The 26,777-nt window shown below is 35.4% G+C and overlaps 1 protein-coding gene across 1 annotated transcript in view; it reads left to right on the top strand.

Annotated features, from left to right (window-relative positions):
• The first annotated feature begins 381 nt into the window (after window positions 1-381).
• The window catches only part of wscd2 (WSC domain containing 2), a 122,818-nt gene continuing 96,422 nt past the window's right edge, over window positions 382-26,777 (top strand). The window contains exons 1-2 of the mRNA XM_056457546.1: window positions 382-862; window positions 24,380-24,463. The gene's annotated coding sequence lies outside the window, so the exon portion shown is untranslated. The remainder of the gene's footprint in view (window positions 863-24,379; window positions 24,464-26,777) is intronic.

The following is a 26,777-nucleotide window of genomic DNA, read 5'->3' as shown; positions in this document are numbered from 1 at the left end:
TAAATTCATGATTCACGGGCTTCAACTACAATCTAGCTATAATAGTAGTGATTAAACAGGTTATAGAACAGCACCAGGCCTATTTTATAACCCTATCCATAAAGTTAATTCAATAAGTAAATGAAATCTAACCCATTTTATATCTAAAGTAACATATCCCACATCCAACGCCATGCGCATTTAATCAAAAAGTATTCTTTAAAACAATTTTTGATTTCCTGTCACGGTGTTTTACGGAATGCGGTGCTCGAGCAGTCGGTTTATTCGTCTCATGTCGCTTTTATTTATTTAATAATGCGCGTCGTGCTGTGTCTGTGTGAGGACTGTAGGCAGTGCTGTCGGGCTGCTGCTGCTGTTGCCGTGAACCGCAGGGATGTGAGGCACGCGCCGCGTACTCGAGAACAGACAGACAGCTCTCCTGACAGCGTTAAAATAAACAGGACACCTCCATTCTGACCCGATTCACTGGCCGTGAGGAAGAGGAGCGCGGAGCAGGTACTACAGTATGTGGCCGCGGTGTTGGCGCGCGCGTGCTGCTCTGAGCGCGCGACGGTGTAAAAGGCAGCGCGTGTGCGGATTCTGCGGCAGCTGCGATCGGGAATAACTGGGATTGGAAAACTCAGCGAGGCATGCAAAACCGCACTGATCTCTAATCATATAATGAACTAGACAGTCATTCGCAGATCTGCCATTCAGTGCGCGCGCCTCCAGGCTCCCCGTTCATCGATCGATCTCCACAGTGGAAGAGACACACTGAGCATCTGAATGCGAATTCACACTCAAGGGGCTCGGCGTGAGAGAGTGAATCCCTAGTTTCTGCTCTGCTCATTTTAAAAGCTGCTGGAGAGACCTTATAGTCAAGGTAAGCCGACAATGTACAAGTTTATCATGCCTTCAGAGGACAAGTACTTTCGAGTAAGACGTTTTAGGAGCAAATAGAATTGAAGTCAGTCTATCCAGAGTTCATGTGTCAGATGTGTTGCGCACCGTTAACTTGGTACCTGTTGTTAAATCGCTGTTTAACAAACCAAGAACATCCGCTTGTTTTAAATGCTGTAACTGTTAACGAGTGCTTCAATTTAACCACAATTTGTGGTAATTAAAGCTGTGTGCATGGTAATTATAGTAGTTTTAGATAGTGTAGCAAGTCATGAGGCTGCTGTAACTGACCGTCCTGTCAGCCTCACAGATGTGGGCTTTATCCAACTTGAATGCTAGATTTGTTTTGCTTTTGGGGTTTTTATAAAGCATAAGGCATTACATTTGTCAAAGAATTAAACCTTTTTAAACAGGAAATGCATAGAAGGTATTAAAAAAACCGAATGTCAACCGCGTTATAAATGAATTGCTTGTTTTAAATTTTGAAACTATAGTTCTAAAGAACCAGAATATATAATTGCTAATATATTTGATCATAATCACTAACAGCCCCCAATTTGCAATAAACTAAGAAGGGAATAAGATGTATTAAAATATGTATTAAAAGCTCTTTTATCAGAGCAGAAAGTCTTGAATTCATAAAATCAGACAAAATATTAATATTTCATATTTGCAGTAGTATGTTTGTCTCCCAAAAGAAGTAAAATAAATCTGATAAATTCAACTGTAGTTATTTTCATCATGTCAAGGGCAAAAGTTTTTTCCTTAACATGATCAAAATATGTTTATGAATTAAATTGAACTGAATATTTGTTTGACAGATTTTAGACAAACTGTACAAAAATACAGGTATCCCATACATTTTGAAATAAAACTGTCGAGGATAAAAACACAAAGCCCTGGGCTTGTTTCCATTGTGGTTCTTGCTGTTAAAACAACAAACTATGGCTGCAAAATACAGTTAATGCATAAAACAAACAGTACCTTCACATTTTATATACATACATTCATTTTCTTTTTGGCTTAGTCCCACCATTAATCAGGGGTCACCACAGCAGAATGAACCACCAACTTTTTCATCATATGCTCTATGCACTATGCAAACTAATTATCCTCATCAAACAACCATCTTTCGCTTTTTTGAACCTCCTTGAGTCTTTTATTTCCTTGATCGATTTTGGTAATTTGTTCCGCATGATTGCACTTGTATATAAAAACATATTTTTCCCATTAGACTTCTAAATTTAAATAAATATTAAAATCCCAACCCCTCATCATATATGAATGCTGTTGCCTCACCATTTGAAAATAGTTCACCAAAAAACTAGGATCCACATTATTAAAATGACTATTTATGTATAATGTAAATTACTTTTCTGTATATTTTTGAGCCCATTGTTGTTTTTTATTTTCACCTTATGAAAGTTTGCCTCCCAAGTAAATGCGATTGAAGAGTCTTTAAATATTTGAACCAGAAACCAGCAAACTTTTATTAAAATTTGAAAAATAAATTCCAAAGTCATGTTTATTGAAGATACAGTGCCATTTATGTAACTTTATTAATGCAACTCATTGAGTGCTTGTTATAAACTTGCATTTAGAGCAAATATTGGTGTTTTATGTTTCCTTCAAATTTGTTTTAAGCTTTACTTGATTTTAAAAGGTCTTAATTTAAATTTATAAACCCCACTGATATCTCAACATTTGCATCAGATAAGATTGTCATGTTGCAAGCTCCACTAATCTGAAATGTATCAACTAAATAGCTTTTCAGTTCGTTAAACAGTCAAGTTTTTGATTATGTAAAATGTTCCAAATCTAGTCCTAGCATATATATTTAAAATATAGAACAGGTTGGGTTAATAATAAGCATATTCACCATCTGTCACCAGCATGTGTGAGATTAGAGATGGGCTGACTTCACATTTACTTGTATGCAAACTTTTACAAGGGACAAATACACAATCTTTGACGTTTGAACCTTCACTATCTGCAACTACTGATATACTGTAAATGTGTTGTTCCATAATGACGTAATAGATGTCTTTGTTCCAGTAACAGGATCAGTATTTAGACAGCAACAGTGCTTTGATGATCTTTTGGTTCTCATGTTAAAGAAGCTCCTTCGTCATCGGTGACTCTACATCTGTGGGCTTTTGGACTCTAAAGCTTAGGAGCATTTCGACTCTTTGTGTCTCATGAAAGTAATTCATTCATTTTCTTTTCGGCTTAGTCCCTTTATTAATCTGGGTCACCACAGTGGAATGAATCGCCAATTTATCCAGCATGTGTTTTACACAGTTTTACTTCCAGCTGCAACCCATCACTGGGAAACACCCATACATGCTTATTCACACACATACACTACGGACAATTTAGCTTACCCAATTCACCTTTACCACATGTCTTTGGACTGTGGGGGAAACCGGAGCACCTGGAGGAAACCCACACAAACACAAGGAGAACATGCAAACACCACACAGAATCGCCAACTGACCAGCGACCTTGCTGTGAGGCGATTGTGCTACCCACTGTGCCACCGTGCTGCCCTCTCGAAAGTAATATTGGTGTTAAAATTTCTCAAGAGCCTGAATGGAGTTCTCAGCTATACAAACGCACGTGGGCCCTTTCACTTTTACAAGTGTCTGAATGTCTTCCATCTGTCTGCGACTAATTTGAGAGCGGTTAAGTAGAGCTTGACTTGGAACAGGGTTTAATAACTCGCTACTGTCTGAACTGCGTCTCTGCAGATTGGCAGCACAGCGTGTGTATTGTGATTCTGTTCATTCTCAGTCACTGGGATGCAGTTGCTATAGTGAAATGTTCTCTCCATCTACATATTCACACATTTGAACATTGATTTATTTATATATTTTTAACAAATATAAGAGTTTTCCTCTCTTTCAGCGTCTTCTCCTTTAAAGGGATATTCGGCCAAAAATGAAAATTCCCAAAGCATTTACTCAATCAAATATTTCTTTTAGGAAATTCTTTCTTCTGTTGAACACAAAACAAACTATTCTGAAGAATGTTGGAACAAAAATACTATGGAAATCACTGGCTGTGTTTTACATCATTCTTCAATATATCATCCGTTGTGTTCAACAGAAGAAAGAAATCAAATAGGTTTGGAAAAAGTGGAGGATGAGTGAATAATGACAGGATTTTCTAAAATTTTGGGTGAACTATCCCTTTTATTTCTTCTAAGTTGTCTGTAAATGCTAAAACATTTCAGTAATTGAATCTAAAAAAGCATTTTCAGTTTAGACTATTGTTTAAAAAGATCTTTTTCACGCTCCAAACCAAACCAGCGCAGATGAAGCATAGAAGTAATGAAGCTGACATGAACTTTCAAACAGCTGGAGGGAGATTTCAGGCTGCAGAGGAGAACAAACACGTTGCTTTGCCTTACTTGAGCTTATTTCTCGTGCATTTCAGTGTTAATGCTGTTTCTGGATTTTTGAAATTTTAGATGAGTAGATTATAATTGAGTATATTGTGCTTTGTTTTTTTACATAACTGACCAGCTGCAAGGCTGAGTCGTGATAATCTGTTGTGTTCGTCATACATTAAGTGCTCTGGGCTGATACTTTTTATTTGATCAGTGGGGTGTGAGATTAATTAGTCTGTGTGTCTAGGAGGTATGAAATCTCTGATCAGAGGCTGTGTTCCGTGTGATTTACTATTGGACGTAAAGCGCCAGATTTACCCGAGTCTTTAGGACATGTTTTATGTTTCCACGTCATTTCAATGACCGGATCAGTGATGCACTGTAAGACCTTCTGTCATAAAAATGTAGTGCTCTAGTTTGAAAATAGAGCACCCAGTTAATCTAAGATTCCTTCCATTCAGATGCTCGTTTTTAAGATTGTAAAGAAATCAACACTTCATTTTTAAAAAGAAGTTAGTACATTTTCTGCAACCCAGGCATGCTTTTTTTGCATAATATAAAATGCTTTGCTCCAAGTATGTTTCATCGCATGTTTACGATAACAGATCCACTAGAGGGCACTGTCTGTATTTTAGCAAATCGAAAAAACATTACTTCGGATGCGTTTTGTTATACGTCTCAGATACACGTTCTTCTTATACATGTCTTTGAGAAGGCGGGGCTTATCAGAACCACTGACCTGAACCTAAACTATAGTGTTTTTTAGAAAAAAAAAAAAAAAAAAATATATATATATACAGTATACACGAGAAAAGTTCTATATGATGACATAGTTTTACATCGATTTTTACATGGTTTTAATGTATTTTGTGGAACCACGCTTCATCAGGCTCAAACCTGAGCGCTCTGCAACACAAGTACTACACCGTACAAAGCGATTTACCCAGTAAACTGACTACACCAGAAAAGTTGTCCATATAGAGATAGATAGGTGATGCAAATGTCTTCGATTACAAATCATAGACATTGTTAAAAGGGTGTTCCACTACAATGTCATATTTGAAACTTTAGTTCATATGTAATGTAGATGTCCAAACATAAACAACATCTCTGAATGTAATACGCTCAAAATCCAATGCAAAGGGAGACATTGGCTTTTACAGAGTTAGCTTAGAAAATCCACAGTGAACGAATTTTGGGTACTACAAAAAAATACATCTGGGCTAGTGAGATCATAAACGCTTCAGGTTATGCATATTCACCACGCGCAGCAAAGGGGAGTGGCCAGAGGCGCTGTAGTGCTGTAATGTAGCAGATGAAAACTAAAATGGCGTCCTAACGCTGCTATTTTCACAGAGCTTGTTCTGTTTCTGTATTTGGGCTTCCAAAGGACACGACACAAAGAGAGAAGTGCTTACAGTTTAATTTTAATTACGTTCCAGAGAATTATAAAAAATATAAAGCTAGCATTTGACAAAGAACATCTTCCAGAATCTTCTTCAGTTCAGTGCTGGTTTCGGCTAAAAACTCCTTAAAGCAGGAGCAGCTTCAACCACAATAGCAGAAGCTGTTAATTGTGAGGCACAACCTGTAAGTTTTTTTTATTTGTTAAAATTGATGTATTACATGCACAGTTTCTAGCGTTAATGGTATGGAAACAAGGATGTAAACAACAGGAAATGCTGTTTGGCACCGTTAACATTTTAACTACAATTTCATATTTATCCGTCAAAGCCCTGTAAACAGCCACAATCATTACCAACGCTGCAGTGTCTCTCTATGCAGCCACTTTCCCTGCATTCTACATCTCATATAATGAACTCGCAAAAGATATGTGGACGTTTTATGTTACTTACACATGCTTATTCTGAACATATGTGAAAGACACTTGTCAGATTTTATTTTAATGAACAGGCGTGAGGTTCAGCTGTGTCCTCTGTGCCATTTTCTTCCTGATTCAGGCACAAACTGTTACGGCTAACAGCTACTCTGACTGACAGTATTTACACAGCGCAAAAAAGCTCGTGCTTGTAAGGGGCATGATGCTTTTCCTGGTGAAGTGGAGCCGATCCATGAATCACAGCACATTATGTTAGCTGACCAATCAGAGCCTCTTGAGGGTGGGCCTTTTGGAGGAACTAGGAAATAAGACAGTGGTTTTCATGTTAGCTGAATAGCTGTATTTAATTAAAGTAAGTTATATGAAAAAAATTACGTAATTTCCTACAAATGAAGCATGAGCACACATGCATCTTATAAACACAACCAAGCCTTAAAAATACACTCTGGACCACCGCTTTAAGTTGTTTTGTGGTATTTTTTGGTGTTGTACTGTACAAAGAACTGCACAAAATATTTCATTATCCATATATGTCCCTATGAATATCATTAGTGTGAAAAAAAACAAAAATTTGCATCATACTGCGCTGTAGCATTCAATTGGCCTAAACTGCTGTCAAACATACTACTGTATGTTGAAGTTGTTTCACAAAAAAGCAAGCATATGTTTCCTATGAATTGTTTTTATTTAAATGTTTGCTTGTCACACAAACAGCCACTCAAAGAGCACAGACTGGCTGTAGTACTTAATTTGAGCAGATTATCTAAATGAAGATTGCCAAACTCAAATGTTTGTCTGAGATGATCAGTACATTTTCTCCAGTGTACTAGTGAGCACTTGTGAATAGTTTGCCATGTTGTGAAGGTAAAATAAAACACAAGGCAGAAAAAATGTGTCATTCTAAAGGAAAAGGGGAAAAGGGGGTTTAAACTTTTAACATTCAGCAACCGCAATCATGAAGACTCATCACTCATAAGAAATCTTGTTTGTTTTCTACAGTTTATTATTATTCATTCGTTCATATTCTTTTCGGCTTAGTCCCTTTATTAATCAGGGGTCGCCACAGCAGAATGAACTATAAATAAAAATAACTATAAATAAAACAATTTGGATACTTAGTGAAGTCCTGTGTTGTTTGTAATATTATGAGTTTAAAATATGCAAGCTGTGAATTTATGTTAGTGAACAAAATCTCAAGTCAAGTCATTCGCTTAATGTTTATTAATAATATACAGTATTATATATATAGCAGACATTATTCATTTCAATTAGAATTACACTTCAGTGTCCACTTTGCAGCAGACCTTGAGTGTTTGTTTTTACTCATGGACGTTTGACCTTGCCGGACTGAACTGAGGAAATGAACCAGGGAAGATTTCTTAGTCAAATAAGGCGGAGCCTCAGAACTACACCCACCTATTACATTATCGTCTTAGACCAGTGGTTTGAATGTCTTTACCAGCTGAAGTGAACCTTTGCTTTACTAAACAGTTTAGAACTCCTGAAATTAACTCCATTTTAGTAAGATTTTTTTTTAAATAGTCACATCACTTCGCTCTTAAATTTAGCTTGATGTATACGGCTAATGATTTTAGTGTCATCTTTTCTTCTCACCTACTCATGGAATAGAAGTTGTCAGGTAATATTTATTATAGTTTTTGAACAAAATAAACAAAATTAAAACTGGGGGCGTCACGGTGGCGCAGTGGGTAGCACAATCGCTTCACAGCAAGAAGGTCGCTGGTTCGAGCCCCAGCTGGGTCAGTTGGCATTTCTGTGTGGAGTTTGTATGTTCTCCCCGTGTTCGTGTGGGTTTCCTCCGGATGCTCCGGTTTCCCCCACAGTCCAAAGACATGCGCTATAGGTGAATTGAATAAGCTAAATTGGCCGTGGTGTGTGTGTGTGAATGCAAGAGTGTATGGGTGTTCCCACTGTTGGGTTGTAGCGTGAAGGGCATCCGCTGTGTAAAATATATGCTGGATAAGTTGGCAGTTCATTATGCTATGCTACCCCTGATTAATAAAGGGACTAAGCCGAAAAAGAAAATGAATGAATGAAGGAAAATCTGGTTGGTACAATCTCATGTCATGCTTTGATTAACAAGTTGATCATGAGAAAAAAAAAACAGGGAAGTATTAATGGCATTTAATTAAATGAAAGCAGCCAATTAAAGTCTAAAATGTATTTAATATTCTGACTATGAGAACTCTTCAGTATGTTGCAGGACACTTTAGATACCTGCTGTTATTGCTGCTTCTGCTCTATTCAGCACTGACGCGCTATTCATAAAATGAATTATTCAGTTCTGCTCTACGACAGAGAAGTCAACTGGTAAATCTGGCCTGAAAGTGTCAAATCTCTGCTGTTCCACTGTTAGGTAAGGAACTGAACCAGAGTTCATCAGTCCGCTAGAGGAAATCAATCTACTTTTTTCCTGGGGGTTGTAATTGCTGAGTGCATATTGGATGCCATATTGAACTTCACCCATGTGTCTGTTGCTAAATGTGGAACAGACAAGGCTGCAGCATCACCATGTGTCTCTTCAACATCTGGGGCAAACACAATTCAAAGCCCATTCTTCCTTTTTGTCAGCTTTAAACTGGATTATTGTTTGGCATTATTTCAGATTGTTTACCATTGGATGGATTGGATAGGCACATTACTGTGAAGATATTTTACATTTGTGACCCTGGACCATAAAACTTAAAGTCTGAATGAATAAATAAGCTTTCCATTGATGTATTATTTGTTGTATTAGGACAATATTTGGCAGAGATACAACTATATTTAACCGCTTGGTCCCAAGCTAGCATTACTACTTTGAAGCCACTTGAATCATTGTACCAACAATCCTTAAAAACCCTCGATAAGAAATCAGTTCAATTTCACCATTGTTTAATATTAAAGAAATACAATCTGCATAGTTGTATAAATTTTATTATGTACATATTTGTTTACTGTATAAGACTTTACATAACCCGACTTCACCACTAAATCAGTTCGTAAAAGTTACAACGACTTCTCTACTAGGGGTGGTGAAAGAGGGGATTGTATTAGTGCTCTCAAATAAAATTAAGGCAGTTGCTCAAAGCTGCTAGAGAATGGAACTCCATCCCACCAACAATTAGAAGATCACTTACTCTTCGTTCTTTTCAGTTTCATGTTAAAAATTAGTTATTGACAAATCAGCTTTGTCAGCGTTAGTACTTTATTTTTGACACTTATTGGAACTGTTTGTCTTTGGCTTTTTTTGTCCTCTTCTGCAGCCATCAATCTGTTTTTGTCTTTTACTATTTTATTGTGTTTTACATATGATAGTTTATTCTGTGTTATTATGCTTTGCCTCTATTTTAGGTGTGACGTTTTAACATTCTACAGATGAAAAATAGCCATTCTTGGCTAATTCTGGCACATTTTACAATAATGTTTATTAATGTGCCTTGAACCTGTAAACAAATAAACTATAAACTAAAACAATATTTCAAATCTGCAATCTGAGGGTTCTAAAATTGATAAAGTTGCCTTTAAAATTGTACAAATTCAATTCCTAGCAAGGCACATCACTAATCAAAAATAACATTTTGATATACTTACAGAAGGAAATGTTTTAAAAAAAGTTCATGGAAGATGATGTTCACTGATGTTCTAATGATTTTAGTGAGAAATTTATGTATTGTATTGTTTTTCCCACAAACATACCCAAGCAACATTTTGTGTTTTTAATGTGTTGTCCAATATTGGGTTTTCAGCATTTTGCCATTTGTTAAAAAATGCAGTTCAAGAAATAAATCTACAAGACTGACAGAGTTTTGGAAACAGTTTACACCTGTATTGAGCACTAACCTCTTGTAATTGCATCATCTAAGCCTGCTGTTAAAACAGGGCTATGCACTGCTGTTCAGTTCTTAAGAGTTTGCTTTACAGCGAGTCTCTGGACAAAAGGGAAAAAAAAAGAAAATGAAAGATGATATATCTTGTTTTTAGCAATACCCCCCCCCCCCTCCCGAGCTCTGTGAGCCTTCCAAATGTTTCTCCTTGATTTATCATTTACAGCTTTCATTGCACTTATTACTTTTAATTTCCTGCTATCAGTGTGCTGTGTTAGTTGAAGACTTACTGTTTCTCGCTGAACTTGGTTCTTGACCTTGGTGGAGTTGAAGTTGATTGCATTGCTGCAGATTTGTGTCTTGGCCTGCATACAAATGTGCATGTCCTGAAGATGGTTCCTCATGAGATTTTCTTGCTTAAATTGGGAAAAACACAAAACGCCTGTTCCAAAACTTTGCAAACAAACTTGTGGAGTTTATCTAGTGAATTGAATAGTTTTAAGATTTATTTTGTTATAAATATTAGTGATGCAATAAAATGGATTAACTGGCCTGAAATTTGGACGCACTTGGATGAAAACCTCAAATAATAACATCATTAATTAGATTTATTAAATAATCAATGGTCAAATAAAAACTGCCTGCTTTTTAATAACACTATTATTCTAGTCATTTTAAAGTTGAATTAGAAATGGAAAATTTAAGAGATATCAATATTAGGGATGCATTAGTATATCGTTTCAGCATTGATATCACAATATGCGCATGTGCAATAGTCACATCGCAAGATTTGCAATGTCTGATTTATAATTGACAAGGAGCTACAGAACATGTGATTTGTAGAGCCACTGCTAAGTTTAACCATAACACAGTGCAAAAAATGATTTTCTTACTTCGCTTTGTTGTCGTCTTTCTAGTCCAAATATCTAAAAATTCTTAAATCAACAAGCATTTTCTAGGCAAGCAAAAAATATCTTCTTTTTTTCAGAAATAATATGCCAATATTATTTGTTTTTCCTTAAAACAAACAAAATAATCTTGTTTTTCCTATTGACATAACACACACACAGCCATGCTCTGCAGTGTACGCGCGTGTCTGAGCTGCAGCAGTCAGTGGGTGTTTTGAGCACAAAACCCCAGAGAGCAGTGCACGTCGGACAGTTTATCAAGGATGTACCGCTGGATCGCGTCTCACTATAGTTGTTAAATGTGATATTCATTTAATCATGTCTCTATCTAACGACTCTTCGGTCTTTTGAATCTATCAGGTAACGTGTCACAGCGTCAGTACACTGCTTTAATCTTTCGCTTTCAAGCTTGTACTTAGTAATTTTAGTAAAAACCTCAGAGACTGTTGGTTGGTTCCTGTTGGTTGTGCACCTTTTTTACCAACCAAGTTTGATGATGCCTTTAAAACAAGAGCGATCACTCTGCCTATTCATGCCAGAGTCCCACGGGAAAAGTGATTGACAGGTGGTAATTTGTGTGTAACTAATCTTTATGGGTTTATAATTTGGTTATGGGTAAAACAATGACAAAGCCATCATCTATCGCAATGTTTCACATTGTACAATGCCAAATTGGTCGACATCGCCAAACCCTACTTTGTTTATTCTTTTTATCTTAACAAATTAAGATGTTTTAGATATTTTAAATTAAACCTCTCATCCACCATAGACAACAACTGTCCCAAGATGTTAAACAAAAAAGCAACCATAAACATTGTCAAAAAATTGAGGTTCTGCAATAAAGGCCATTTCTCAATTCGGAAGAATTGAGTTCTCGGAAGAACTCGTGAGACTCTGAGAATGCCGAATGCGTCCTCTGAGATGTGATATGCTGCGTTCTTCCGGATGGTCACATGAGCTTCACACATTTTTAACAGAAAATTATTTAAACATTACAACAATCATACAACGATTTATTGTCTTTTCCTGTTGTCATTTTGAACGGTTGATGTGACGTTACTCAAGAACACAAGGACGAAAGATCACTGAAGAACGCGTATTTGAGAAACAGACAATGTGGAGCTCCAAGAACAATTTTGTGAACCAAAAACTGTAAAAACGACTTCGTTCACCAATGTTTTCTCTTTCTTGTCGAACCACTTAAGTCAAGAATGAGAAAATTTGTGTGCCTAAAAAATAATACGGATGTCTTACAGACAAGATTATTGTGTGGGTTTACTACAGGCAATATGACGCTTGTGTGTTGCACTTCTGACTCTTAAGTGAAGTTTTACAAACAAATTTCGAGAGGATCACGCGCTTATGGTTGACCACGGATGGTCTCGCATCATCAATCACTAACCAACCAATCTGTCACATTCAAATGCAAATAAATAGTCTCCCTTCCTTACTTTAGTCATCCTCGTTTTTTTTACGAAACCCCCTTCCACTCCTTTCTACTCCAATAGCAGGGGAGTTCTCAAGACCTACCTGAGATTAGACTCCCATCTCTCACTCCTGTCTAAATGGAGGGAGCCCCGGGCTCGTGGATCTTCAGAGCTCAGGGCTCTCTCCCAGGACAGCATGCCAAATATGCTTTACTCAATCATGCATCAGCTAAGTGTGAACTATTGAATAGTAATATGTTGTATTGCTGGTAGTAAATCCACACCCTGATCTGTCAAAGAAGAGAAGACATCGGGCACCATAAATGCGTTGTCCACCTTATGGAAAAGTCTTGCTTTAAGATGCCTTACTTATTCTGAGATGGAGCTTGAATTGTTGACTGCATGACTATTAACTTCATACAATGCATTTCTTCTATATTCTCAAAGTTCAAGGCAGTTCAGCGCAAGTGTTAAAATCTTTTTACCCAGTTGTATGAAAGCTTTATGCGTTATATCTTTCTTTGATGATCTCAGTTCTCCGCTTGACCAATCACCCGCTCACAGCGTCAGCGTGAAATGAAATCATCCTGAGGAAGATGGCAGTAAGCTCTTTGAGTTGAACTCTAAGTGATGTTTGCATTAAAGATGCCTGAGCTGTCGGAGGACGTGCAGTCATGCCAGCATAAGCATAAATCTGTTGTTAATGCTTGGCTCACAAAATGGGTTTTAGCTAAAAAATTCACCAGCTCTACTTTACGCTCAATGAAAGGCTGGCACTTTTAGCTCTGATTTAGTTATCGGAACATTCACAAACTCTAGAAAGTGTGTTAAAATATGTTTTGCTGTTTTAGCTTTGTAGGCAGTGACAAATCTAAGGAGCTATTTGCAGATCGGCTGCATTTAGAAGTGTAAACAATGTGGTCCTCTTAAAACGTTGCTTGTTTGTTTGATAACTACAGTAGTTCAAGTTGCTTTATTGGCATGACATTTAATGCAGTATTGCCAAAGTATTTTAAATATGTAATATATTAACATCATCAAATAAAAATAATAATACAGTAGATAAGAAATAAATGACAAAAAAAAATAAAAATCAGATAATACATTTGATAAATATAATAATAATAATAATAATACAAAATAAAAAAGTCTAGATTGTATAAATAAGATACATGAATTTCCATTAACCATTTCTTATGGTGTGTAGGGTGTATACATATTTTGCAGCTAGTCTAGATGTCAATTCATCCTCTCCGAGTATTTGGTAAAGTTTTTCTTAGTCTGAGTTCAAATTAAACAATGAATTAATTGATGTTTTAAATTGGGGGAAAAATATTTCTCTAGTTGTGGTGTATTTGGGGCAGAACAGAAGGAAGTGTGTTTCACACTGTTTACATATTGTCTGTTCTTTAGGAGTCCAGGATTTTTATGTCTGCCCTTTTCTATTTCCAGGTCATGATCACAGAAGCGATATTTAGAAAGAATGTTTTTATTTATTTATTTTGGTACATTTCAACATTGGCTCAGCCTATGAGAGACTTTGGGGTGAAGCAGTCAGTAGTTGATTTCAGTTCGGTGTAAACTATTGATGTTTTTCACCCAATTTAATGTACTGTATTCACACTTCCTGACTTTTCTAGATCTTTTTTTTCTCTCATAGACATCTCTCTGACATAGACTATCAATCTTTTTCTAACTCCTAACTTTTTTCTGTAGAATCTACAGTAATTTACTGGCAGCAGTTCACCAGTAACTGACTGTAAATCAATTACAGCAAAAATACTGTATTTATTTTTACGCCACCATTTATCTTGCTGTATATTTATTTGCACTATTGTATACAATACATTTACTGTAAAATATACAGTGTTTTCACAATACAATTTTAATTCTATATACAGCAATATACTTTAAAACTGTTCTACAGTTTAAATATAGTTTTTATTACAGTTAAATGTGTAATTTACAAAAAAGTTTAGTGCTACGAAAATGACTCAGTTCGGCATAAACTGTAGATGTTTTTCACCATATTTAATGTGCTGTATTCATGCTTTCTGACTTTTATAATTTTATTTTCTCTGGATCTTGTCATGCCATAATCTATCAAGCTTTTTTTTTTTATCTGTTTTAACTTTTTGGAAATTGATGGTACACTGTTAACAGTTTTATGTAGAATCTACTGTAACTTACTGGCAGCAGTTTACCAGTACTTTACTGTTCATTAATTACAGCAGAATACTGTATTTACATTTACAACACCATTTATCTTGCTTTAAATTTATTTACACTATCGTAAACCTTTACTGTAAAAAATAAAGTAATTTTCACAGTGCAACTTTAAAATACAGTAACATGCTGTATAACTGTCCTACAGTTAAATACAGTTCTTATTACAGTTAAATGCTGTGTCATTTACAAAAATCGTTACCAGTTTAGTCCTACAAAAATGACTCCGTTTTGGCATAAACTGTAGATGTCTTTCACCAAATTTAATGTGCTGTTTTCATGCTTTCTGACTTCTATAATTCTATTTTCTCTGTATCTCTCTTGTCATGCCATGATCTGTCAAGATTTTTTATCTGTTTTAACTTCATTGAAATTGATGGTAGACTGTTAATCGTTTTCGGTAGAATCTACAGTAACTTACTAGCAGCAGTTTGCCAGTAGCTTACTGTAAATCAATTACTGCAAAAATACTGTATTTACATTTACAGCACTATTTATTTGGCTGTATATTTATTTACACTACCATATATCTTTACTATAAAATATACAGTAATTTTCACAATGCAACTTTCAAATACAGTCACATACTGCATAATTGTTCTAGTTAAATACAGTTCTTATTACAGTTAAATTCTGTGTCATTTACAAAAATCGTTACCAGTTTGGTGCTTCGAAAGTCACTCTAGATGTTTTTCACCAAATTTAATGTGCTATATTCTATAATTCTATTTCCTCTCTATCTCGCTTGTCTTGACATAATCTATCAAGCTTTTTTGTGATCTTGTACAAGGAAAGCCTGAAGAATGGGTTGACTGCAGAGCAGCCCTATACATCTCAGCCAGATTTTCAGCTTAGTCCCGGATTATCAGCAACACTGAGCTTTTTCAGTAAATAATACTGAAGTAATCGCTGCTTGGACAGGTGGTAGGATATGAGAGAACAGCACAATATTTTCAAATATCTTCTCTTGTTTTTTCTCTTGGAGTTCTATAAAACACATTTTTGGTGATGATGATGTAATTTTATGCAGCTTCGAAAAATGATAATCCATTATATTTTATGTTATTTAATCAATCCCTCATTGTTCACCTGCAACATGCACTATTAAAATGATTTTAACAACACAATACTAATGTTTTAATTCCAATTCTCAATTACCATAAATTAAAACATTTGTTATTCTAAAAAAATTGTCATTTTCTGAAAGATAAAAGTGCATAATATAGATTTTTTTTGATTAAGTAATTCTATCATACATGAACATTTTACAGATTTTTTAAAACACTTTTTTGGCAGTACTGATGATGGACTGACTGTACAGTATATTATATCTTCATTTATATATCCCTTATGCGTAGCTGTTTTGCATGACCAGCTCTCCTAATGATTTGCATCTTAATCAGATTGTCTTTCATACCGTGACATTAAAAAACAAAATGCCTGGACAGATGTTTTAAATCCCCAATGGTTTATACATAACAACTCCCATATTCCCACTGAGGCTAAAGGTTGCAGTCTTGTTTTTATATCCCGGTGCATTTTATAAACCTGAATTCACGCAAACTCATGGGGACTTATGTGACCATGGGGACCTAAATTGAGGTCTCTGTGGGTAAACAAGCTTATAAATCATACAAAATGAAGTATTCTGAAAATATAGAATAGATAGGATATACGTATACACAGGATGGAATATACAGTCTGAACAGTATAAAAATCATTACGTCTATTAAAAGTTCCTATGAGGATAGCAAACTGTGTGAAGGTGTGAGCAGTGGGATGTTTGAAAGCTGGCCTCCAGATGCTTCGAGTCTATGTTTTGTCAACTTTTCACAGCTATAAGCCATGACTAATATTTGGTTCTGCATGGACAATGCACCTTAGGTCAGTTTGATTAATGAGCATGTTAAAGCACTCTGTAGGGGAACTGAGAATCTGTCCATTTTAGATCATGATGAAGGATGGATTATTGCACTGGAGGTGGTAGAGCAGAAATGAGACTAAGTCCCTGATTACACCTGGTATTAGGAGAAGTAAGGATTTTCATCAGACTGATTAAAAATGGACGACTCCGTATCAGTGTGCACATTATACACTGACTATGGGGTTATGAGAAAAGAGAAACAAGACCTGGGGGGTAAATATTTTTACATATGCATGCTTGAGTAAGCCAAATTCATATATTTAATTCAATTACATTTATTAATCAAATTTAAGAGGGATTGTGAGTGTATTCTGACCTACAGTAACCTTTGATTGGCTGTTTCAGCAGATATTTTATTTTTTCCCCCAATTTCTGTTTAACGGAGAAGATTTTTTCAACACATTTCTAAACATAATAGTTTTAATAACTCATTTCTAATAACTGATTTATTTTATCTTTGCCATCATGACAGTAAATAATATTGAACTAGATATTGTGTCATATTTTAATTATTAATATTGTAATTTAAGATACAGATAAGATGAAACTATTTCTCACACTTTAAAGGGTTAAGCCCACACACACATCTTGTTTTGACGTCCTTCAATGGGGATCAAGCCTTAAGTAGGGGGATCAAGCTCTCATCACCCCTGTAATTCACACCCTGAATGCTCTAAATACTGGCATAAATAGTTGTGGGCTTGTATTCTTTGAAAAATTTTCTGAGGTAGTTCAAAAATGTACTGGAATCCTTTGTAATTTCAACACTTATGTGGTCAAATATATTCAAACAGCCCATTAATTTTAATTAATTAATTTTACTTTCAAATGTGACTTGGCATTTGCGGAATGTGTTAAGGAAATGCACATCAAAGCAAGGCATTCATACTTGGATACTGGGTCATACCAGAACACATGGATTATAATTGAAATCATATCTGCCGGCCAGATATTTTCATTCATTTCCTTTTCTAATTGATTATAATTTGCATGACGGGGGTCCATTTATTCAGTAGTACTCATGTCAACAAGTAGAGTGTAAGAACATAAGAGGGAAGGGTCTCAAGGAAATCTGGACTGTATGACCATAACACTATATTTTTAAAGTTATTTTATTTAACTTTAACTCTACACATTACACCTAATAACATCTACATTGTAGTTCATGAAGTTAAAATTGGAGTTAATGGGACTGTCTGAAGATCAGACATATCATCTTCGCTTATTCTATGTGAATTTAATGATATATTCATAGTGTTGTTAATTCAGGGACATGCTGAAGACATAACAAGCTATGTACAGTGCTTCATAAAGTTCAAAGTGGAATTAATGGGACCTTGGCCAGGCTAATTATAGGCTTTTTGACTTTATCGCACATAACCAAGATAAAGAGGCTGACTGCTGTCAGCTGGAGATTTATAGCGGTGCACTAATAGTGTCAGGCTATTATTCAAGGTCAGTCTGTAGCTCTGCTCTTCATGATGGAGACCTGACTAATACAGACAGCCTCCACAGTCTTATGTCTCGAGGGGCCTTGAACATTGGTAATGATCTTCAATGCTTCGTGTGGTTCGGCAAATGGAGGAGAAAGTGTCATTTCTTTTTTCCCAGCTAAGAGTTTTAAGGACTGTAGAAGAAGAAGTAGAGTGTACTTGTCTAGAGAGACTGTTGTTGAGTAGTTTATATTAGGCAAGATAAAAAGATGTAGAAATAATGTTCTGCGTGAGAAGCTATCCGATTTGTTTTCTTTTTTCAGCTAAAAAGATGCTTTTGAACACAGTAAATGGACTGCAGGCTCACTGAAAACTTGCATATTTGGAATAGACATGGGAAGATAACCATTTTCAAGGTATACCACGGTTTGGAAAAGTCAAGGTTTAAAACCGTCAAAATTTTCTGCTATACCGTTCCTAAGGGATGTGTATGTTTTTTTTATTTACGTTTTTTAGGACAATAGTATCTTTAGCAGAAAAGATATCCAAAGATGATGTTTTAAATTGTAAAAAAATCAGTTTTTGAAACGAATGATAATGATAGAAGTCAATAATTATTTAGCCTGACATGTGTACTCTTCCAAAATACTCAAAATAAAATATATTGTGTTCAAAAGGGAAAACGTTTTGTGTATTTAACCCAGACATTTAAAAAGAATATATTTTAGAGCAGTAATCCTAATACCGTGAACTCGTGATATTTTTATCCAAGGTTATCATACCGTCAGAATCTTATATTGGCCCATGCCTAATTAGGAACTGCCTATATAAGCAGGTATCTGTAATCTGTATTCCTAATTAAAGATTGAATGTATTGATTGAATTCACAAGTCAAGTTATACAAATTGTTAGCAAAGCAGTGCTTGGTTTATTACGTTCTTCATTTCACTGCCTCAGGTTGTTGTTAAAATATTCAGGTAAAATATTCATCCTTCTGTCTGTGCTGTCTAGATATTTTATTTTTGTACACTGACTTGTGCATTGACTGTGCCCTTAAAGTCTATATATGTCACTGTCTGTTGTCCCTGGATCACAATGTTGTACAGGTATATTTTGTCAATAGCCAAAAATACATTATATGGGTCACAATTTTCAGTTTTTCTTAAGTCAAAATCCTAAAAATATTAAGCGAAGATAAAGTTCCATTAAGATGCTCTTTATATCAAATCTCATTTTTGACATTTAGTACAATATACAGAATATACCGAATTGTAAGACCACATAGAGCATAGATCTCAAACTGGATTCCTGGAGGGCCACAGCTCTGCACAGTTTTGCTCCAATCCTAATTAAACACAGCTGATCCAACTATTCAAGGTGTTCAAGACTGCTAGAGACAATTAATCAGGTGTGAGTTGGAGGTTGTTGGAGCTAAACTGTGCAGAGCTGCGGCCCTTAAGGAATTGAGTTTGAGACCATTGACATAAGGGTTAGGTTAGCGCTGGGCTGATAAATAATATTATATCGACTTGGGATAAAATGTATGTCAATAACAATGATAAGCTCTGGCCTTTTTTACTCTATATTGATTGAAAAGCCAATTAGGCGTGTGCCGGTATAAGTTTCTGATGGTATGATAACCTTGGATAAAAACACCACAGTATCACCGTATTGTGATTACGGCTCTAAAATAAGTTATTTTTAAATCTCTGGGTAAAAAAAAAAAATCCCCTTTGAACACAATATATTTCATCTTTGGAAACATTCTTAATATTTTGAAACCATAAACATGTCAGGCTAAATAGTTAAAATGAATCATGGACTTCTGCTCTCTTCATTAGTTTCTAAAACACAGATTTCTTTACAACACATAAAAGATACATAAATAAAACCCTTACATATACCATAGGAATGGTATAACAAAGTTTGAGCGGTTTTAACTTTGACTTTTCCAAACTGGGGTAAACCTTGAAATCGGTTATCGCCCCATGCATAGAGCCAATCACACAGCAGAAATGTGCAACAATGGTAATCTAAAAGTGTGTTCATATTAGAGGTGTACCAAATTTTCGGCCACCAAAAATTTATCGGCCAAAAATGTTATGGACCCTCTAATTTTTGTGGCTTCAGAGATTGTTGGGGTACTCTTTTTAATCTGGAAGCTTTAAGAATTTATATTGAAATATATATCGTTATCATTCAATATGGAAAATAATTATCAAGATTGCATTTTGCCATATCGCCCAGCCATAGTTTAGGTTGAGACATCATCAAAAACGTCATGGCTATAGTTATACATTTGAACTGTACCAAAGTTGGATAAAATCCATCATTTATTTGCCAATAATAAATTTTCTTCTCAGGGGTTCGTTTCCGAATACCATCATTAGTTAACTAAGGTCGCAAGTTCAGTCGTTACAAAAATAGTTTGTTGATTTGGCGTTTCCCAAATCCATCGTTCCAATGAACATTCGCAAACTGCGTTGCAAACTTGTACATTTACACCTAGAGCCTTAGTTAGATGCACAGTTCCTGGTTGTTTTCTATTTCCAGTTATCCTCCTATGCCCTATTCATTTAGAACATTCCAACATTTAAACTTATAATGATAAAAATCATTAATGTCATCTCTATTAGGTGTGATTTGCTGTTAAAGTATTTTACAGTTCAGTATTAGCGATCTTCATATTGACAATTGCGTTCCCTTCGCAGTGCACTTTGAAAACATTTATGCCATTTTGAACACAGCCTCATGACGAAAGCTATAGGTGACCTGTCTTTTAGAAGCAGGATTTACATTATGTCTCCAAAGCTTATGAAAACACACACACACACACACACACACACACACACACACACACACACACACACACACACACACACACACACATGTATATAGTGGTGGGCCGTTATCTGCAATGTGCTGCGTTAACGCGAGACTCTTATCGTGTGATTTTTAAAAAATAGCGCCGTTAATCTATTCTCAAAGTTGGGTTGAGAGCTGGGTCTATTCTACACAAGCTATAATGACTTTCACTTTGATATTTTAGCACGGATGTATACCTGACCGGTGAGCCGTCTGACAAACATGTGCCCTTCTGAATCAAAAAAAAATATATATATGAATTATTTATTTAAACTTATTTAATATTTGTAAAGAAAAAGTATATAGGTCCTGTATGTGCCGTTTACATATAATTTAATTAATACAGAAAGCGAGTGCATGTTTTTACCAATCTAATATTGGATTTTTTTTAAGTGCATGTGGACAATATTTGCACAAATAATTGTGTTTTTACGCTTAAGAAGTAGTTACTCCACCCCATTTAGAGGGTCATTATGAACGTTTTATGTTGTAACTAACATGGTTTTAGCGATGGATCTGCGACAAAGCAGCTGTGGTTTTGGGAAACACTCCTCAATACATCGTTCTGTTCTCAAACGATACACCGTACTATGATTGTTCAGCCGCGAGTTATGTTGTTGTTTGGGAAACACACCCTAGATTGGTAACATTTTTAAAATCACATTTATAGACTGCCATATATGCCATATATTTTTTCATCACTAATCTTTACCTAAATGCACAAAATACATGTAAAATCAGTTGTCACTCACTCTGTCAATATTATACCTTAACATGATGATATGTAAATGCTCAATGATCAAAGTTCTGTAGCTTCTATTGTGGGGGTGTTCAGATGTTTGTGCTCGATGTCCTCATCAACCTTGAACCTTAATCATCAATAAATGGAAAGGAATGCATCGAAATCTGTAGATTTATTCACTAATTTGGTTTTCTCACTGATTCATCAGATATCCTTCACAGCCGCAGAAGCAGCCGCCTTTCAGTCTCTTTATTGAAAGCTAGACTGGATACTGAATGTGACCTGGTATAATGAAGAACCGGCTGTGTTTGAGAGACACAGAGGACCCTGAGAAAGACACGGAGAGAAAGAGCATAATAGGAGCTTAAAAGTGGTCTCAAGATAACATTCAGCATGTCAGTAAGCTTGCGGCTCGCAATAATTACCCACCGGGAATGGCAGACCTGTGCTTGTTTGACGATGAACTCTACTGTGGGCTTAAATGACGGGCTTTGTGGGTGTGTGTGAACCTGAGAGGGTGGCCGTACACAGGGCCACCGCACTCTGGGGTCCGGCCAATGTTCACTCCCACTTTCAATCCAGTCAGGATGTTGGATGGGGTTACCTGCCACAATGGCGGCAATGTGAGCTCAACTTTCACCATTGGAATGGATTGGAAGTGAATGAAGTAAACGGCTAGCAGTGGCACTCTGTATAATGGAGCGAAATAGAATATTGTGGAACACATTACGTGTAACAATAGCATGCAATGGAGGGAATAGAGGGAAATAAAAAAGACAGGAAGGACGGTGAGTGAGTGGTGTGCACCGTAATGCACACATAACTCTACTGATTAGGGCTGCACAATATATTGTTTCAGCATCTATATTGCAATGTGCACATCCACATTTAGATAAGATTCTGACGGTATGTTAACCTAGAATAAAAACATCACACAGCATTGCGATTACGGCTCTAAAAATATGTTCTTTTTGATTGTCTTGGTAAAAAATAACAACTTTTTTCCTCCATTGAACACCGTATATTTATTCTAAGAAACATTTCATATATTATGGAACAGTAAACAGGTCAGGCCAAATAATTAAAATCAATCATTGATTTCTACTGTCTTCATTACTTTCAAAAACAGATTTCTTGAAACTTGAAAATGCATCTTTGAATAACTTTCTTTTCTTTGAATGTAAAGAATCGACTTGTTTTTTTAAATGTTTGTTGAATCATGGGCTGACCAGGAGTTTTTGATATGTTCTGATGTATTACATCTAAGTTGGACTATTGTAACTCACTGTATTTTAGGATTAGTCAGACAGCTTGATCCCGTTTACAGTTAGCTCAAACTGAAACATGACCACATCACACCAGTCTTACGCTTTTTGCACTGGTTGCCTAAACACTATTGTCTCACTTTTAAAATTCTTCTCTTGGTTTTTAAATAAGTAAGTGGCCTGGCACCACCTTATCTGTCTGATCTGTTGACTGCACATCAGTCTGGTCGGTCTCTTTAGTCATCAAACCAGAGTTTATTATGCATCCCTATGTCGAGGCTGAAATGCTGAATATGCACATACATTTCATTTAACAAGCACACGGAGAAATCACCTATACGCAATACAATTACAGGTTAACTATGGCTATATATAGTAACTTATATTTGATTGTAACTTTCACTTAATTTGATTGTAATGCAATAATATGCACCTTTTGTAAATCTGCTTTGAAACAATAATAAGTGTAAAAAGCACTATACAAATTAACTTGAATTGAATTGAAGTGCAGGGGTTAATGTTTATTGTTTGCATTTGCTTTGTAAGGCCTGTGACTGCGAGTCTTTCATGCAGAAGAAATTATAATGCTTATAACTTTAATAAAGACTCATTTTATTGAATAATTTATACATTGAAGACTATGGAGTGTTTTTATATTTGATTATATGAGTTTCTGCACCTGAATAGTGTTAGACTCTACATAAAACCCCAAAGCACTGTTTATTTCTCCATTATCTTTGCTTTTTTGTATTTAACCATGCTTGTAATTTGTGTATTATATTTCCTTCATGATTCACTCCCCTACAAAATCATCCCAGTTGATCTAAAGTTATGAATTCTTTCCAAATAGAGCTATTCAAGTCATCTGGAGAAATTGTATTTATATTGCAATTCTAGAAAAACAAAATATAGCAATGTCAGATTTTTTCAATAGCGTGCAGCTCTACTCCTGATCCAGGGAATTAGCTGTATTACGCTTAATTCCTTGAAATTAATTCCTATTCTGGAGTAATTAATGCACTCCGAGGGAGAAGATCAGTGGGACTGAGAGGGAAAGATAAACAGACTGCTGCTGTTTTTATGCTTTCCTCTGACTTTTTTCCTCCTCCGTATGGTGTGTCTGTTTTATTAATGCACTCATTATAAACCCAGTAATCACCTGCTAATGGAGCAGGATCAAATCCAAACCATAACAACCAAGAACGCTGGAAATAATCAACCCTGTTAAGCGGTTGTAATGTAGAATGAGAGTGAAAGTGGAGGTTGTGGGTCGCTTTAAATGGGGATTTCACCAAGCGCTGAGTGATTTGGACAGTGAGAACTGCTCATGTTGTGCATTTTTGTTTTTAGAATTGTTACAGTAATTTGCATACATAAGCAAGAATGCTTTGACTTGTTTTGCTGACTTTATGCGAATACTGCCGTGTACAGATACAGTTTTGAGATATTGTCAACAGTCGAAAGATCCCTATTTGGAAGACTTATTTAGGAGGTTTGTCTAATAATAATAATAATTTGTAATTATGTGATCTTTCTGCACATTCGCTGAAAATAGGGGCTATAGTAGGATATCTGAGATTGTTTTACTCTCAATCCTTGTATTACAATTCATTTTGATTTGTAACATTAAGTTGTTTTTTTTTCTCCTTTAGTCATTGGTTCCTGATCCGGACATCGATCCAAGACGAGTGATTCACATCTCTCATCTGAATGGTTTTCATTCCACTGAAATGAAGGTTTGTTTTCCAGTTCCTGAATACAATTTGCAGTTTGAGTAGAATTAAAATCCAATTAAATGTCACAAGATTCATACAACTGTATTTTTGAGAATTGATTGCCTTGGTTCATTTGAATTTTGAATTTAAGGTGCAGTATGCATGTAGGATAGACACCTAGTGGGTGGTCAGTGGGCGGAGTAACACAGACCAAAACATAGGCAAACATTCCAACACAGAACACACGTTTTTAAAGAATAATTAAGCTGCGGTTACACTGGACTTTTCTCTCCATAGACTTCCATTCATAATCACGCGAATGCATCAGACCAGAAACGCAAGCTCATGCAACAAATTTTGCAGTTCGCTGGGTTGCAAAGTGCAAGCTTGATCAACTCTGACCTGCGAAATCGCATCACTTGACTGCGTGAGACCAATCGAGGATCAAAATGGCTCGCTTTTTTAAATGTCTAATCATCTTGTTTAATCCCGCCCCTTTTCACAGCGCCGTACGACAGAATTTCGCAAGCTCAAACTTAAGTGTGTCCGTGATCCAAATGATGTTTAGCAGAGCAAGAAAATTTTCACAGTATGTCTGATAATATTTTTTCTTCTGGAGAAAGTCTTATTTGTTTTATTTTGGCTAGAATAAAAGCAGTTTTACATTTTTTATGAACCATTTGAAGGTCAAAATGATTAGCCCATTTAAGCAAATTTTTTTCGACTGTCTACAGAACAAGCCATTGTTATACAATAACTTCCCTAATAACCCTAACCTGCCTAGTTAACCTAATTAACCTAGTTAGGCCTTTAAATGTCACCTTAAACTGCATAGAAGTGTCTTGAAAAATATCTAGTCAAATATTATTTACTATCATCATGGCAAAGATCAAATAAATCAGTTATTAGAGATGAGTTACTAAAACTATAATGATTAGAAATGTGTTGAAAAAAGTCTTCTCTCCACTAAACAGAAATTAAACCGGGGGGCTAATAATTCTGACTTCAATTGTATATATTTTTATGCTTTAGAGGAGTCAAACATTTACATATGACAATTTTTAAACCTGGACTTGAAAAGTCTGAGAGTTGGCCTGGTTTGAGAATAAATTCATCACATTTAATAAAATAATTTTTTTGTGACCTGGGGTGGAACAGCTCTTCATTTGCAAGTGCACATCCTGTGTTAAATATCTTTGAATTGCAAGTTGGCAAATTCTTCTTCCTGTCATTGAATTCATCTTCTTGTGAAGTGTGCCAATACAGTTCAAATTCAAAATTCGCAGGAACTAAACTGATCTTTAGTTCTGCATTTTGCCTTATTTTGGGAACCAAAAACATTATTGTTATTGGCAAATACGTAAGCAGGTTAATTTAAAACAAATACACACACACAAAATGCTCAAACTTAAGTAAAGAGATTATGTACAAAAGTTGATGGTTAATAGCTGTTACGTTTTTTAATAGAAGTATACAGTAAACTTATCATTGTGTATATATATATATATATATATATATATATATATATATATATATATATATATATATATATATGTGTATATATATATATATATATATGTGTATATATATATATATATATATATATATATATATATATATATATATATATATATATATATATATATATATATATATATAGTCACTCATTTATTTGATCAAAACACAACTGAATCTGAAATGTTCTGAAATATTATGATTTAAAATAGCACATTTAATTGAAGAATATTGTACGTTGCAATTTACTTTGATGGCAATTGATAGTCACATGATCTTTCTGAAGTTTTTTAATATGCAGAAATGAAAAGTATGACTGCTTTACATTTTTCTAAAACCCTTTTTTTCAGTGTTCTTTAAATAGTAAAAGGAAAAACATACTGAACTGTTGTATTATTATAAATATCTGTAGTCACTTTAATATCACTTTAATTTCACAAACTCCTGCTTACTCCACACATTCAGTGCTATTGTGCTTTGAAGCCACAACAGCTCATTCTCAGGTAAAGGGCTTTGTCTTCCCAAATGTGCCTCTTGCATCAACAGCCTTTGTATAAATTTGGGACGTATATCAGGACTAAACTCTGTCTTGCACAGGTCATCCTGCAGTCTAGACTGGCTTTGTCTTTGCCATATCCAAATAACAGTCAGACTCAGTATCTGTTTAACTGCATTAGCACATTGTTATATAAACAAGATTTCAGATTTACTCTGTTGAGACCACAGATATGTAAACCTCTGTGGTGGCAGTGTGTCTGTTGTCTAATGAGCGAGTCGTAGCTTACGCTGGTATGAGGTATTTTTCGTGTCTCTGTAGAAT

Source organism: Danio aesculapii, chromosome 5 (genome assembly GCF_903798145.1).
Source record: "Danio aesculapii chromosome 5, fDanAes4.1, whole genome shotgun sequence".
Lineage (NCBI taxonomy): Eukaryota > Metazoa > Chordata > Actinopteri > Cypriniformes > Danionidae > Danio > Danio aesculapii.
Note: the sequence above shows the minus strand (reverse complement) of the source record. Positions and strands in the feature narration are given on the sequence as shown.